Below are 12,711 nucleotides of genomic sequence, written 5' to 3'. Positions count from 1 at the left end.
CTTGGAGGACTCCAAATTGCTGGATGTAGTCAGGGCCCTGAAAATATATGTTTCCAGGACGGCTGGAGTCAGAAAATCTGACTCGCTATTTATCCTGTATGCACCCAACAGGCTGGGTGCTCCTGCTTCTAAGCAGACTATTGCTCGCTGGATTTGTAGTACAATTCAGCTTGCACATTCTGTGGCAGGCCTGCCACAGCCAAAATCTGTAAATGCCCATTCCACAAGGAAGGTGGGCTCATCTTGGGCGGCTGCCCGAGGGGTCTCGGCTTTACAACTTTGCCGAGCAGCTACTTGGTCAGGGGCAAACACGTTTGCTAAATTCTACAAATTTGATACCCTGGCTGAGGAGGACCTTGAGTTCTCTCATTCGGTGCTGCAGAGTCATCCGCACTCTCCCGCCCGTTTGGGAGCTTTGGTATAATCCCCATGGTCCTTACGGAGTCCCCAGCATCCACTTAGGATGTTAGAGAAAATAAGAATTTACTTACCGATAATTCTATTTCTCATAGTCCGTAGTGGATGCTGGGCGCCCATCCCAAGTGCGGATTGTCTGCAATACTTGTACATAGTTATTGTTACAAAAATCGGGTTATTATTGTTGTGAGCCATCATTTCAGAGGCTCCTCTGTTATCATGCTGTTAACTGGGTTCAGATCACAGGTTGTACGGTGTGATTGGTGTGGCTGGTATGAGTCTTACCCGGGATTCAATATCCTTCCTTATTGTGTACGCTCGTCCGGGCACAGTATCCTAACTGAGGCTTGGAGGAGGGTTATAGGGGGAGGAGCCAGTGCACACCAGGTAGTCCTAAAGCTTTTACTTTTGTGCCCAGTCTCCTGCGGAGCCGCTATTCCCCATGGTCCTTACGGAGTCCCCAGCATCCATTACGGACTATGAGAAATAGAATTATCGGTAAGTAAATTCTTATTTTTTTATGTAATAAAATATTTTTTGGCGTGTACCTTTCACAACACAAAACATTGTGTCCTTAGCCTGCCTAACAAAGTGAAGAATGCGAGTTGATTGTGCAAATATTAGGAATACCCAGGCACAAGTGTAAAAGAACAACAACATACTAAACTCCACTCAGGTCTAACTGTTTCACTGACAACCTAGCACATATAAACCCTGTTGTCCTGGCAACCCTGTCGACCTACTGAGCGTCGACCTAGAGTGGACACCCTAAACATTGCAGACATAGACACTGTACATCTAATGATACTCACACAAATGTAAATGCAACATCCATACCATGATGAAGAAAACAAACATTTTTCCTTGGGCCAAGATTGGCCACAGTACAACACTGCATGTATTGGATTTGAAGTTAAAGTAGGTAACAAATACATTTTAAATGTGTTAACACTTACTCTCATCAACCACATGCGCAGCACCTTCAACAGCCTCAGGGGCTTCTGCTGTCCATTCAGTGGGTGCGGAAGGAGGCTGGATGGGGGAAGGAGGAGGGATTGGTGAAGGAGGCTGGATGGGGGAATGAGGAGGGATTGGTGAAGGAGGAGGGATTGGGGAGTTGTTTACACAGAGGGTGGGTCTGATTGAGAGGGGGAGGGGGGCGGAGAGGGTGTTTGGCCCACAGAGTGTGAGGGGGCCAGAGAGGGGGATTGGGAAAGAGAGGGGGAGGTGGGTGGAGTTGTGCTTTGGCCTACAGAGGGGGAGGGGAACAGAGAGGGGTATTGGTAAAGAGAGGGGGAGGGGGACAGAGAGGGGTATTGGTAAAGAGAAGGGGAGGGGGGCTGAGAAGGGGATTGGGAAGGAGAGGGGGATTGGGCGACAGAAGGTGAGGGGGGCTGAGAAGGGGATTGGAAAGGAGAGGGAGATTGGGCGACAGAAGGTGAGGGGGGCTGAGAAGGGGATTGGAAAGGAGAGGGAGATTGGGCGACAGAAGGTGAGGGGGGCTGAGAAGGGGATTGGAAAGGAGAGGGAGATTGGGCGACAGAAGGTGAGGGGGGCTGAGAAGGGGATTGGGAAGAAGAGGGGGATTGGGCGACAGAAGGGGAGGGGGGCTGAGAAGGGGATTGGGAAGGAGAGTTGGATTGGGCGACAGAAGGGGAGGGGGGCTGAGAAGGGGATTGGGAAGGAGAGGGGGATTGGGCAACAGAAGGGGTGGGGGTCTGAGAAGGGGATTGGGAAGGGCTTGCTGCAGCAGCTTGCCGTTGTGTTCTCCCTAGAATGACATAGGTAATATTTAGGTTGTTGGTTTTAAAATTATAACAACAGTATTTTACAATTACACTGTTCTGTCCCATGTTAAAGACACAGGGGTAATTTAAAAAAAAAAATATTTAAAAAACTGGTGATGTTGCCCATAGCAACCAATCAGATTCTACGTAACATTTATTAGGCTGCTTCTAGAAGATAATATATTTAATCTGATTGGTTGCTATAGGCAACATCACCAGTTCTTAAAAGCTCCCACCTTAGTAAATTTACCCCACAGAGCAAGTTATTAGGGTTCAGTTGACAGCCTGTGTAGCAACTCAGTACAACAACATTCCCTTTTTCTGAAGCACTTTGCTACACAGTCAGTACTGCTTGCCCTAACCACACACACTGTGTCATGTCTGTTCTACAATAGTTCATTGTCAGTGTGCTAATTTTCTCACTATATAATGTACAAAAAATATGCAAGTTTTGGATTACAAAGTTCTGCTAATAATCTCAGTGTTATGCAATGTAATATGACACTTACTGCGCCTACGTCTACTGCGGATTTGTTGGCGGAGCTCCGCCAACAGGTCCGGTGTGCGACGGCGGAGGTGCGACGGCGGAGGTGCTCCAGCGCCTTTCTAGCTGGATTATGGAGCGTGTAGTCCAGGTGCGTCTGCGAAGAATGCGGCGGACCTCCGCGTAGGCCTCACGCTTTTTCCTATTTGGGATAAAGGGTGCTGCACGGCCTACGCGGCGGTCCATCACCGCAACCAAGACGCGCAGCTCTTGGTGGCTAAATGCTGCTGCACGCATGGTGCCAATGGCGTTTTCCATATATGGGCTTATATTTATAGTGTGTGGTGGCATGTGATTGGTTGTAAATTTATGGTGTCATCTAATAAACTTTATTGATGTGTGCATTGTTGTGAAGGACAGTGGGTACAGTTCGCAATAGCGGAATTTCGCAGGCGCGGAAGAACAAAAAGCACAATACATACACTCACAGTTACATTCACACACACACACACACACACACACACACACACACACAAAGTATTTGGTACAACCTGTGTACTCACCACATTTGACAAGAATAATCAGCAGCACAAAGTCAAGTTTACGACATTTATGATCATATGTTGTGTAATTTGTAATGTAAACAGATGCACAGGCCAAAACAACAAAACAAAGCAAATAAATATAAAAATATACTGAAACAAATACTCACTCTGCAAAGTTGAACCAAACACGACCACCTTCTCTGAAAAAAAAACACCTCCATCTGCCATCATACACCCACTCACACAGGCTGCAATCAAGACTCTTAAATAGCGTGTACAATTACTGGAGGAATTAGCATAATTGACACCTGTGTGAATTACCGCACTGGACACGCAGCTATAAATAGCTACACACCTGTGCGAACACACATGCCACCAGCAACATGGCTACTCGCAAGCAGTTGGCAGCAGAGATGGACCGCGTGCAGCAGCAGATGTCCGCATTGACACAGAGGCACCTAGCGTTGCGGAGGCAGATGATGGAATCCGCAGGTGCGGATTCTGAAGTAGCAGCAGTGCCGTTTCTAGCGGCGGGCGAGCCGTGCAACCGCACGGGGCGCCCGCCGCGGCACTTTGTGACTCCTTATCTCCTCTCCTCCCTCTCCCCGAGCGCTCCTGCTCGGGGGGCAGAGTTTCGCGGAATGACGCGTTTGCGTCGTGACGTCACGACGCAAATCCATCATTCCGCGAAGCCCCGCCCCCCGAGCTGGAGCGCTCGGGGAGAGGGAGGAGAGGAGATAAGCATGGAAGGAGGAGGCGGCCGCCGCGAGGGACGTGAGTCAGCGGGACCCGAAGAGCGGGAAGATGTAAGTATTATCTATCTCTCTCTCTCTCTCTCTCTCTCTCTCTCCCCCTTCCTTCCCCCCCACTTGACACCTGCCTGCCGCACTGTGTAAAATGGGGATACCTGCCTGCCACACTGTGTAAAATGGGGATACCTGCCTGCCGCACTGTGTAAAATGGGGATACCTGCCTGCCGCACTGTGTAAAATGGGGACACCTGCCTGCGTACTGTGTAAAATGGGGATATCTGCCTACCGTACTGTGTAAAATGGGGATACCTGCCTGCCGCACTGTGTAAAATGGGGACACCTGCCTGCCGCACTTTGTAAAATGGGGACACCTGCCTGCCGCGCTGTGTAAAATGGGGACACCTGCCTGCCGCGCTGTGTAATATGGGGACACTTGCCTGCTGTAATGTGTAAAAAGGGGACTTTATTTTTATTTTTATTTTTTTTCCCTGTGGTGGGTGTGATGATATCAGACAAAGCCACACCCACTTTAATGAGACCACGCCCATTTTAATCAGGCCACACACCCTTGTCGGGAGCGCGCGCATGCTTTTTCTTTTTATGGCTACATGGGGGGGCACGCAATTTTTTTTATAGCAATGGGGGGGGGGCACATTTTGAAATCTCGCACTGGGAGCCAAATTGTCTAGAAACGGCCCTGAGTAGCGGGACCCAGTACTAGAGACATTCCAACTTCTGATACCCAGCAGTTAGGAGTGGATACCCTGCCAGACATACATACTGGGGTAACTGAGGGAGATTCTGCATTAGCCGCACAAACACAAACTACACAAGTAGCTAGTGAAGAGGAAGATGGTGAGGAGCAACAGGACGAAAGCTCACAGGCTACTTCTAAGAGAAAAAAAAGGCTGCCCGCATTCACTAAGAGGGAGTTGGTATTTTGGTCACACAGGCCATGTCAAAAATACATCGAGGACCAAAAAACATGGGTGCTGCAACCAAAGATAGAATCTGGAGGGACATCACTGATTCTGTTAATGAAGTCGGCTCAATAATCCGAACATCACAGGAAGTTCGAAGACGGTAAGTGTATATTGCCAGTCCATTATCTGTGCCAAGTATTCTTTAAAAGTTAGTTAGATGTGATGTTGCCTATAGCAACCAAATGCATAACATGTGTACTATATATTAAAGCAGGTATTCATTATTTTACTATACCTTGCCCCTATTTTTCCCCACATATGTAGTTGGGCCGACTTCAAATCCCGCCTGAAGGGCAAGAGGTCTGCGGAGTGGAATGCCTCGAGGGCAACTGGGGGAGGGCCAGCTGCCACTGTGGAGTACACAGAACTTGAGGAGATGGCGATGGACTGTGTCAGTTACGAGGAGGGGATAGGGGTGTCTCATATGGACACAGACCTGCCTGAAATACTGATGGCACATGACTTGCCAGGTAAGTTTACACACATATTCCTAAACAACTAATTAAGTGGTTCCAAAAGTCTCATGTTTAATTGTAAAACTCTTTTTCCACTCATTCTTCTATTTCCTTTGAACATAACACAGCACAGGTGGGTGAGCAGGTAGAGTCAGAGGAGGGTTATGTGGCTGAGGCTGAGGTGGAGGGACCTAGTGACTCTGGCACTGTGGGACCACAAATCCCACCCATCCAGATTCCAGCTGGACCCCCCACCCAACCCTCTGCTATCCCGGCCATCCTGTCTGAAATAGCAAGGTATGGTGAGAGCCTGAATGCGTTTCAAGACAGGATGATCCGGGAGGTTAGCCAGATACCTGTCCGGCTCACTGAGCACAGAACCAGTGTGGAGCAAGGTGTAGCTCAACTCTGCTAAGGTCTGGCAGAGATCAGGCAGGGCCAAGAGCAACTCGCCTCCTCCTTCAAAGACGTAGCAAAATCCATCTTGCAAGGGCTCCAGGACATCGCTGTCTCCCTTGCCCACAGTGGCAGAGAGCCAGCCACATCTGCTCCCTCCCCTCCCTCTGCCCAGGAAGAACATCCCACTGGGCAGGGCCCTCGAAGGTCGCTTCACAGACCGAGCCAGGAAGAACTTCATCAGGCGGGAAAAAAAGAGAGAAAGTGATGTCTCTCCAGATGGGCAGCACCCATGTTTTTCATGTTGGCTCGATGTATTTTTTGTGTTGGCGTGTGTGGCCAGAATGGCAAACTCCCTCAAAGTGAAAGGATCTATTTCTGTTTCGGTATATTGTAGCCTGTGAGCTTTTTTTCCTGTACACCAGAGCCATCTTCCTCTTCCTAGCGTGCTGTGTATTGTTGTGTTTGTGTGTTGGCTCCAGAATCTCACTCAGTTCCCAAAAAAATTATGTCTGGCTGGGTGTTCACACCATATTATTTTTTAACATTAAAATTCATATTTTGTCAGAAGATGGTGTTTCTCTAGTACTGGGTTCTGCTATGTGATTTGTGTCAGTGGCATCTGCTTGCTGCTTGGTCCATCTTTGTCTGTGATGTTCACCTGTAGCCATGTTGTTTGGCCCAATGAATATATTTTTTCAGTAAAAAAATATTGAAATCAATTATGTTTGTGTACTTTATTAAAGTTAATGCATTATGTAAAACTTAGCCCAGTAACGTTTAGCATGGCATATAGACACTTGTGGAACAAGGGAACAATCCGAATATTCATACAAACATTGCATCTTTCAAAATGCAACAGGTATGCCTTGCACAACACTTTACTGGCCATATAAAAATAGTATTTACAAATAGGTTCTTGGGTTACTAGGGGCAACATGACATAATATTAAACATTGACAGATATTCGCACCAAATTTAAACATTTAAAAAAAAAAAAAGTGTATGCTGCATTATGTTGCTCATGATATTTGTTATGTACAAAGGAATATTTTTATGTCGTTTAGATGTTGCTGATGTAGTTTTTAAGTTTGGTTATTTCCACTTGTTTGCATTTGGTAGTATTTAAGACAAAATTAAAACATGCATTTAACATCAATGTTTAGTTAATAACTAAAACAAATCATGCCTTATTTGGCAGCGTGTCAGATTTATAGGTGCTAACAACAAAAATGTAATGTGTCCACACAATTGCTGTTTGCAGTATTTCAGCAGAGCAGTGTTTAGGAAGTAATTGGATAACAGATGAATGGGCTCTCTAATTAACTGCTAATTATTGCAGACACACTTGTAACAGTACTTTGCAAATGCAGAGTAACTGCAGACCTACTCCTATGCTGCGTCAAGATAGTGATCATTTGTTGTGTTAAGTTTGCCATCGGGAACGCATTTCTGCTTAAAACACACCTACTGCTGGTTGCATACTCCCACACTAGACGCCCACTTTCACGCCCATTTCGTTAGATAGCGAAGCCGCGCCTCTGTCACGCCTTCGTCACTCCCTGTTTTCGGTGGTGTAGTAAGAGAGAAAATTCTGTTAGTAATTTTGCACAAGCGTCGTATCGCTGCCTTTGCGCACGCACTGTTCAGCACTCGCGCATGCGCAGTTTGCGGATTTCCGCCGTTTGCGATGCGATGAACTGCTGCGAACAACTCGGAATGAGGGCCCTACTGTATGTGGCAATATCCCAGGAGAAGTAAAGTTTGTGAATGTAAATCCTGAGTGTGAGCCAACAAACAGTATAGTAATGACGGTGATTGCTACCCTAAATGATGCGTATTTAGCAGTAGGCAGGGCTGCCATCAGAAATTGTGGGGCCCGGGACTGACAAGATGGACAGGGCCCTGTCCCTATAAACAAGATTCGGCCGCACTGCTCCACCCCTATGTGATGTCATACATTGTGACGTTACATATAGGTGGAGCATTGCGGACCTACAGGAAGGGTTCATTCACAGAGAGCTGAAAGGCAGAGAAAGATTATTTGAAGAAGTCCTCCCTGTGTATCAGTATGCTATTATTTCACAGCCTGGTGCAGCTCTCCTAATATTGGTGGTAGGAGCCAGAGGTGGGCCCCCATCTCTGTAAGGGCCCGGGACATCAGTACCCAAAGTCTCCCCCCCGCCCCCCCCCTCCCCTACACCCCAATGGATGCCCTGGCAGTAGGTATAAGTAGTATAAACCATTAAAGCCCACTGGAGTTTTTTTTCTTCTTCATTTTTTTGTTTCCTCAGCTGCTAATCTAAGAAAGAAGGCGGCAGCGAAAAGGCGGCTGTCAACAACAGATGAGGAGGGACCTGGTGAGTAGTAAGCAGAAAAATATACAACATTATATCCATACCCAGTGGTGCCGAGAGGGAGGGGGTACTCTTTACCTGGGCCTGTTTAAGGGGCCCGGCGAGGGCCTGGGTCCCCTTACCCCCCTTCCTGGTGCAGAGGTTTTTTGTGTAAAAGGGAGAGGACTGGTTGCTGCAGCAGCCTTTCCCCCTAGCACAGCACACGGCCACGCTGCTGTGTGGTGCGCTGGGGAGAGAGGCAGAAGTCAATCAGTCCTCTCTCCCCTTGCGTTATGTGCGTGGGGGAGCGGCTGCATCCCGATCGCAACCACTCACCGCTGCTTTCTCCTCCACTGCTGCTGCCACCACCCCCCCCCTCCACTCCCTGCCCAGCGCATGGGGGACTGGCGTCCCCCTTAGCGGCCACCACAGACTTCCCCCATTACCGGGGCCCGGCAAGGCAGTCGGCGCCCCTGCTCATGAGTCAACAGGACTCTGTAATATAACTATAATGTCACATAACATTACTTATAATAGCAATGTGACATTCAAGCCTGCAAACATTACATAACGTAATTTTGCATAAAACACATCAGTGTGATTATATATTACTGTCATACTTAAAAAAAACAGTGATATGTAAAGATAAAAACAAAAAACAAAAAAAATCTTACATTGTAGTGTTTTTATTAATTTAATGGAGCCCCTAATTAATGCACATGTGCTTAAGCATGGGTGTCTTTAACATGTGCATTGTTAGGTGGCCTAAATTACTAGTAATGTCTTTTTTAGAACAGTATAAGTATGTTTATTTACCATTATTTTTCACTTTTCAGGTCCTTCTCGTGTTTGCATAGCTCCTTCGCTCCCCACAGTTGTTGGCCTGGTGGCCTATACTGATGATGATGATGATGATGAGGAGGAGGAGAATGAGGCCACAAGCTCGCACACAGCCATGGATCCACCAGCCCCCAAACCACCAACCCAGCAGCAGCCACCATCACAGGCCAGAGCTGTATCCACCACCTCAACTCTGGTAGAACAAGCCAGCTCCGTCCACAGTTTCTGTCAGCAGCAGATGCTATTTATGGAGCTGCAAAACATCCAAATCGACTCCATCAGCCATGTGCTAAGGAAGCTCAACAAGACCGCCAGAGTGGCTCAGAGGACCCGCACCTAGATGGCCACTGAGTTTAGCATATGCATGTTTGAGTTGACACTAGAGATGAGCGCCGGAAATTTTTCGGGTTTTGTGTTTTGGTTTTGGGTTCGGTTCCGCGGCCGTGTTTTGGGTTCGACCGCGTTTTGGCAAAACCTCACCGAATTTTTTTTGTCGGATTCGGGTGTGTTTTGGATTCGGGTGTTTTTTTCAAAAAACACTAAAAAACAGCTTAAATCATAGAATTTGGGGGTCATTTTGATCCCAAAGTATTATTAACCTCAAAAACCATAATTTACACTCATTTTCAGTCTATTCTGAATACCTCACACCTCACAATATTATTTTTAGTCCTAAAATTTGCACCTAGGTCGCTGGATGACTAAGCTAAGCGACCCTAGTGGCCGACACAAACACCGGGCCCATCTAGGAGTGTCACTGCAGTGTCACGCAGGATGTCCCTTCCAAAAAACCCTCCCCAAACAGCACATGACGCAAAGAAAAAAAGAGGCGCAATGAGGTAGCTGTGTGAGTAAGATAAGCGACCCTAGTGGCCGACACAAACACCGGGCCCATCTAGGAGTGTCACTGCAGTGTCACGCAGGATGTCCCTTCCAAAAAACCCTCCCCAAACAGCACATGACGCAAAGAAAAAAAGAGGCGCAATGAGGTAGCTGTGTGAGTAAGATAAGCGACCCTAGTGGCCGACACAAACACCGGGCCCATCTAGGAGTGTCACTGCAGTGTCACGCAGGATGTCCCTTCCAAAAAACCCTCCCCAAACAGCACATGACGCAAAGAAAAAAAGAGGCGCAATGAGGTAGCTGTGTGAGTAAGATAAGCGACCCTAGTGGCCGACACAAACACCGGGCCCATCTAGGAGTGTCACTGCAGTGTCACGCAGGACGTCCCTTCCAAAAAACCCTCCCCAAACAGCACATGACGCAAAGAAAAAAAGAGGCGCAATGAGGTAGCTGTGTGAGTAAGATAAGCGACCCTACTGGCCGACACAAACACCGGGCCCATCTAGGAGTGTCACTGCAGTGTCACGCAGGATGTCCCTTCCAAAAAACCCTCCCCAAACAGCACATGACGCAAAGAAAAAAAGAGGCGCAATGAGGTAGGTGTGTGAGTAAGATAAGCGACCCTAGTGGCCGACACAAACACCGGGCCCATCTAGGAGTGTCACTGCAGTGTCACGCAGGATGTCCCTTCCAAAAAACCCTCCCCAAACAGCACATCACGCAAAAAAAAAAAGAGGCGCAATGAGGTAGCTGTGTGAGTAAGATAAGCGACCCTAGTGGCCGACACTGTGTACTATGTACTATGACATTGGGCATCGGCCTTGGCAGACGACGTTGCTGGCATTTCATCGTCTCGGCCATGACTAGTGGCAGCAGCTTCAGCACGAGGTGGAAGTGGATCTTGATCTTTCCCTAATTTTGGAACCTCAACATTTTTGTTCTCCATATTTTAATAGGCACAACTAAAAGGCACCTCAGGTAAACAATGGAGATGGATGGATACTAGTATACTTATGGATGGACTGCCGAGTGCCGACACAGAGGTAGCTACAGCCGTGGACTACCGTACTGTACTGTGTCTGCTGCTAATATAGACTGGTTGATAATGAGATGTAGTATGTATAAAGAAGAAAGAAAAAAAAAAACACGGGTAGGTGGTATACAATTATGGATGGACTGCCGAGTGCCGACACAGAGGTAGCTACAGCCGTGGACTACCGTACTGTACTGTGTCTGCTGCTAATATAGACTGGTTGATAATGAGATGTAGTATGTATAAAGAAGAAAGAAGAAAAAAACCACGTGTAGGTGGTATACAATTATGGATGGACTGCCGAGTGCCGACACAGAGGTAGCTACAGCCGTGGACTACCGTACTGTACTGTGTCTGCTGCTAATATAGACTGGTTGATAATGAGATGTAGTATGTATAAAGAAGGGAAAAAAAAACCACGGGTAGGTGGTATACAATTATGGATGGACTGCCGAGTGCCGACACAGAGGTAGCTACAGCCGTGGACTACCGTACTGTACTGTGTCTGCTGCTAATATAGACTGGATGATAATGAGATGTAGTATGTATAAAGAAGAAAGAAAAAAAAAACCACGGGTAGGTGGTATACAATTATGGATGGACTGCCGAGTGCTGACACAGAGGTAGCTACAGCCGTGGACTACCGTACTGTACTGTGTCTGCTGCTAATATAGACTGGTTGATAATGAGATGTAGTATGTATAAAGAAGAAAGAAAAAAAAACCACGGGTAGGTGGTATACAATTATGGATGGACTGCCGAGTGCCGACACAGAGGTAGCTACAGCCGTGGACTACCGTACTGTACTGTGTCTGCTGCTAATATAGAGATGTAGTATGTGTAGTATGTGTATAATGAGATGTAGTATGTGTAAAGAAGAAAGAAAAAAAAACCACGGGTAGGTGGTATACAATTATGGATGGACTGCCGAGTGCCGACACAGAGGTAGCTACAGCCGTGGACTACCGTACTGTACTGTGTCTGCTGCTAATATAGACTGGATGATAATGAGATGTAGTATGTATAAAGAAGAAAGGAAAAAAAAACCACGGGTAGGTGGTATACAATTATGGATGGACTGCCGAGTGCCGACACAGAGGTAGCTACAGCCGTGGACTACCGTACTGTACTGTGTCTGCTGCTAATATAGACTGGTTGATAATGAGATGTAGTATGTATAAAGAAGAAAGAAAAAAAAAACCACGGGTAGGTGGTATACAATTATGGATGGACTGCCGAGTGCCGACACAGAGGTAGCTACAGCCTTGGACTACCGTACTGTACTGTGTCTGCTGCTAATATAGACTGGATGATAATGAGATGTAGTATGTATAAAGAAGAAAGAAAAAAAAAACCACGGGTAGGTGGTATACAATTATGGATGGACTGCCGAGTGCCGACACAGAGGTAGCTACAGCCGTGGACTACCGTACTGTACTGTGTCTGCTGCTAATATAGACTGGTTGATAATGAGATGTAGTATGTATAAAGAAGAAAGAAAAAAAAACCACGGGTAGGTGGTATACAATTATGGATGGACTGCCGAGTTCCGAGTGCCGACACAGAGGTAGCTACAGCCGTGGACTACCGTACTGTACTGTGTCTGCTGCTAATATAGACTGGATGATGATGAGATGTAGTATGTATAAAGAAGAAAGAAAAAAAAAACCACGGGTAGGTGGTATACAATTATGGATGGACTGCCGAGTGCCGACACAGAGGTAGCTACAGCCGTGGACTACCGTACTGTACTGTGTCTGCTGCTAATATAGACTGGATGATAATGAGATGTAGTATGTATGTATAAAGAAGAAAGAAAAAAAAAACCACGGGTAGGTGG

Source organism: Pseudophryne corroboree, chromosome 3 (genome assembly GCF_028390025.1).
Source record: "Pseudophryne corroboree isolate aPseCor3 chromosome 3, aPseCor3.hap2, whole genome shotgun sequence".
NCBI lineage: Eukaryota > Metazoa > Chordata > Amphibia > Anura > Myobatrachidae > Pseudophryne > Pseudophryne corroboree.
Note: the sequence above shows the minus strand (reverse complement) of the source record.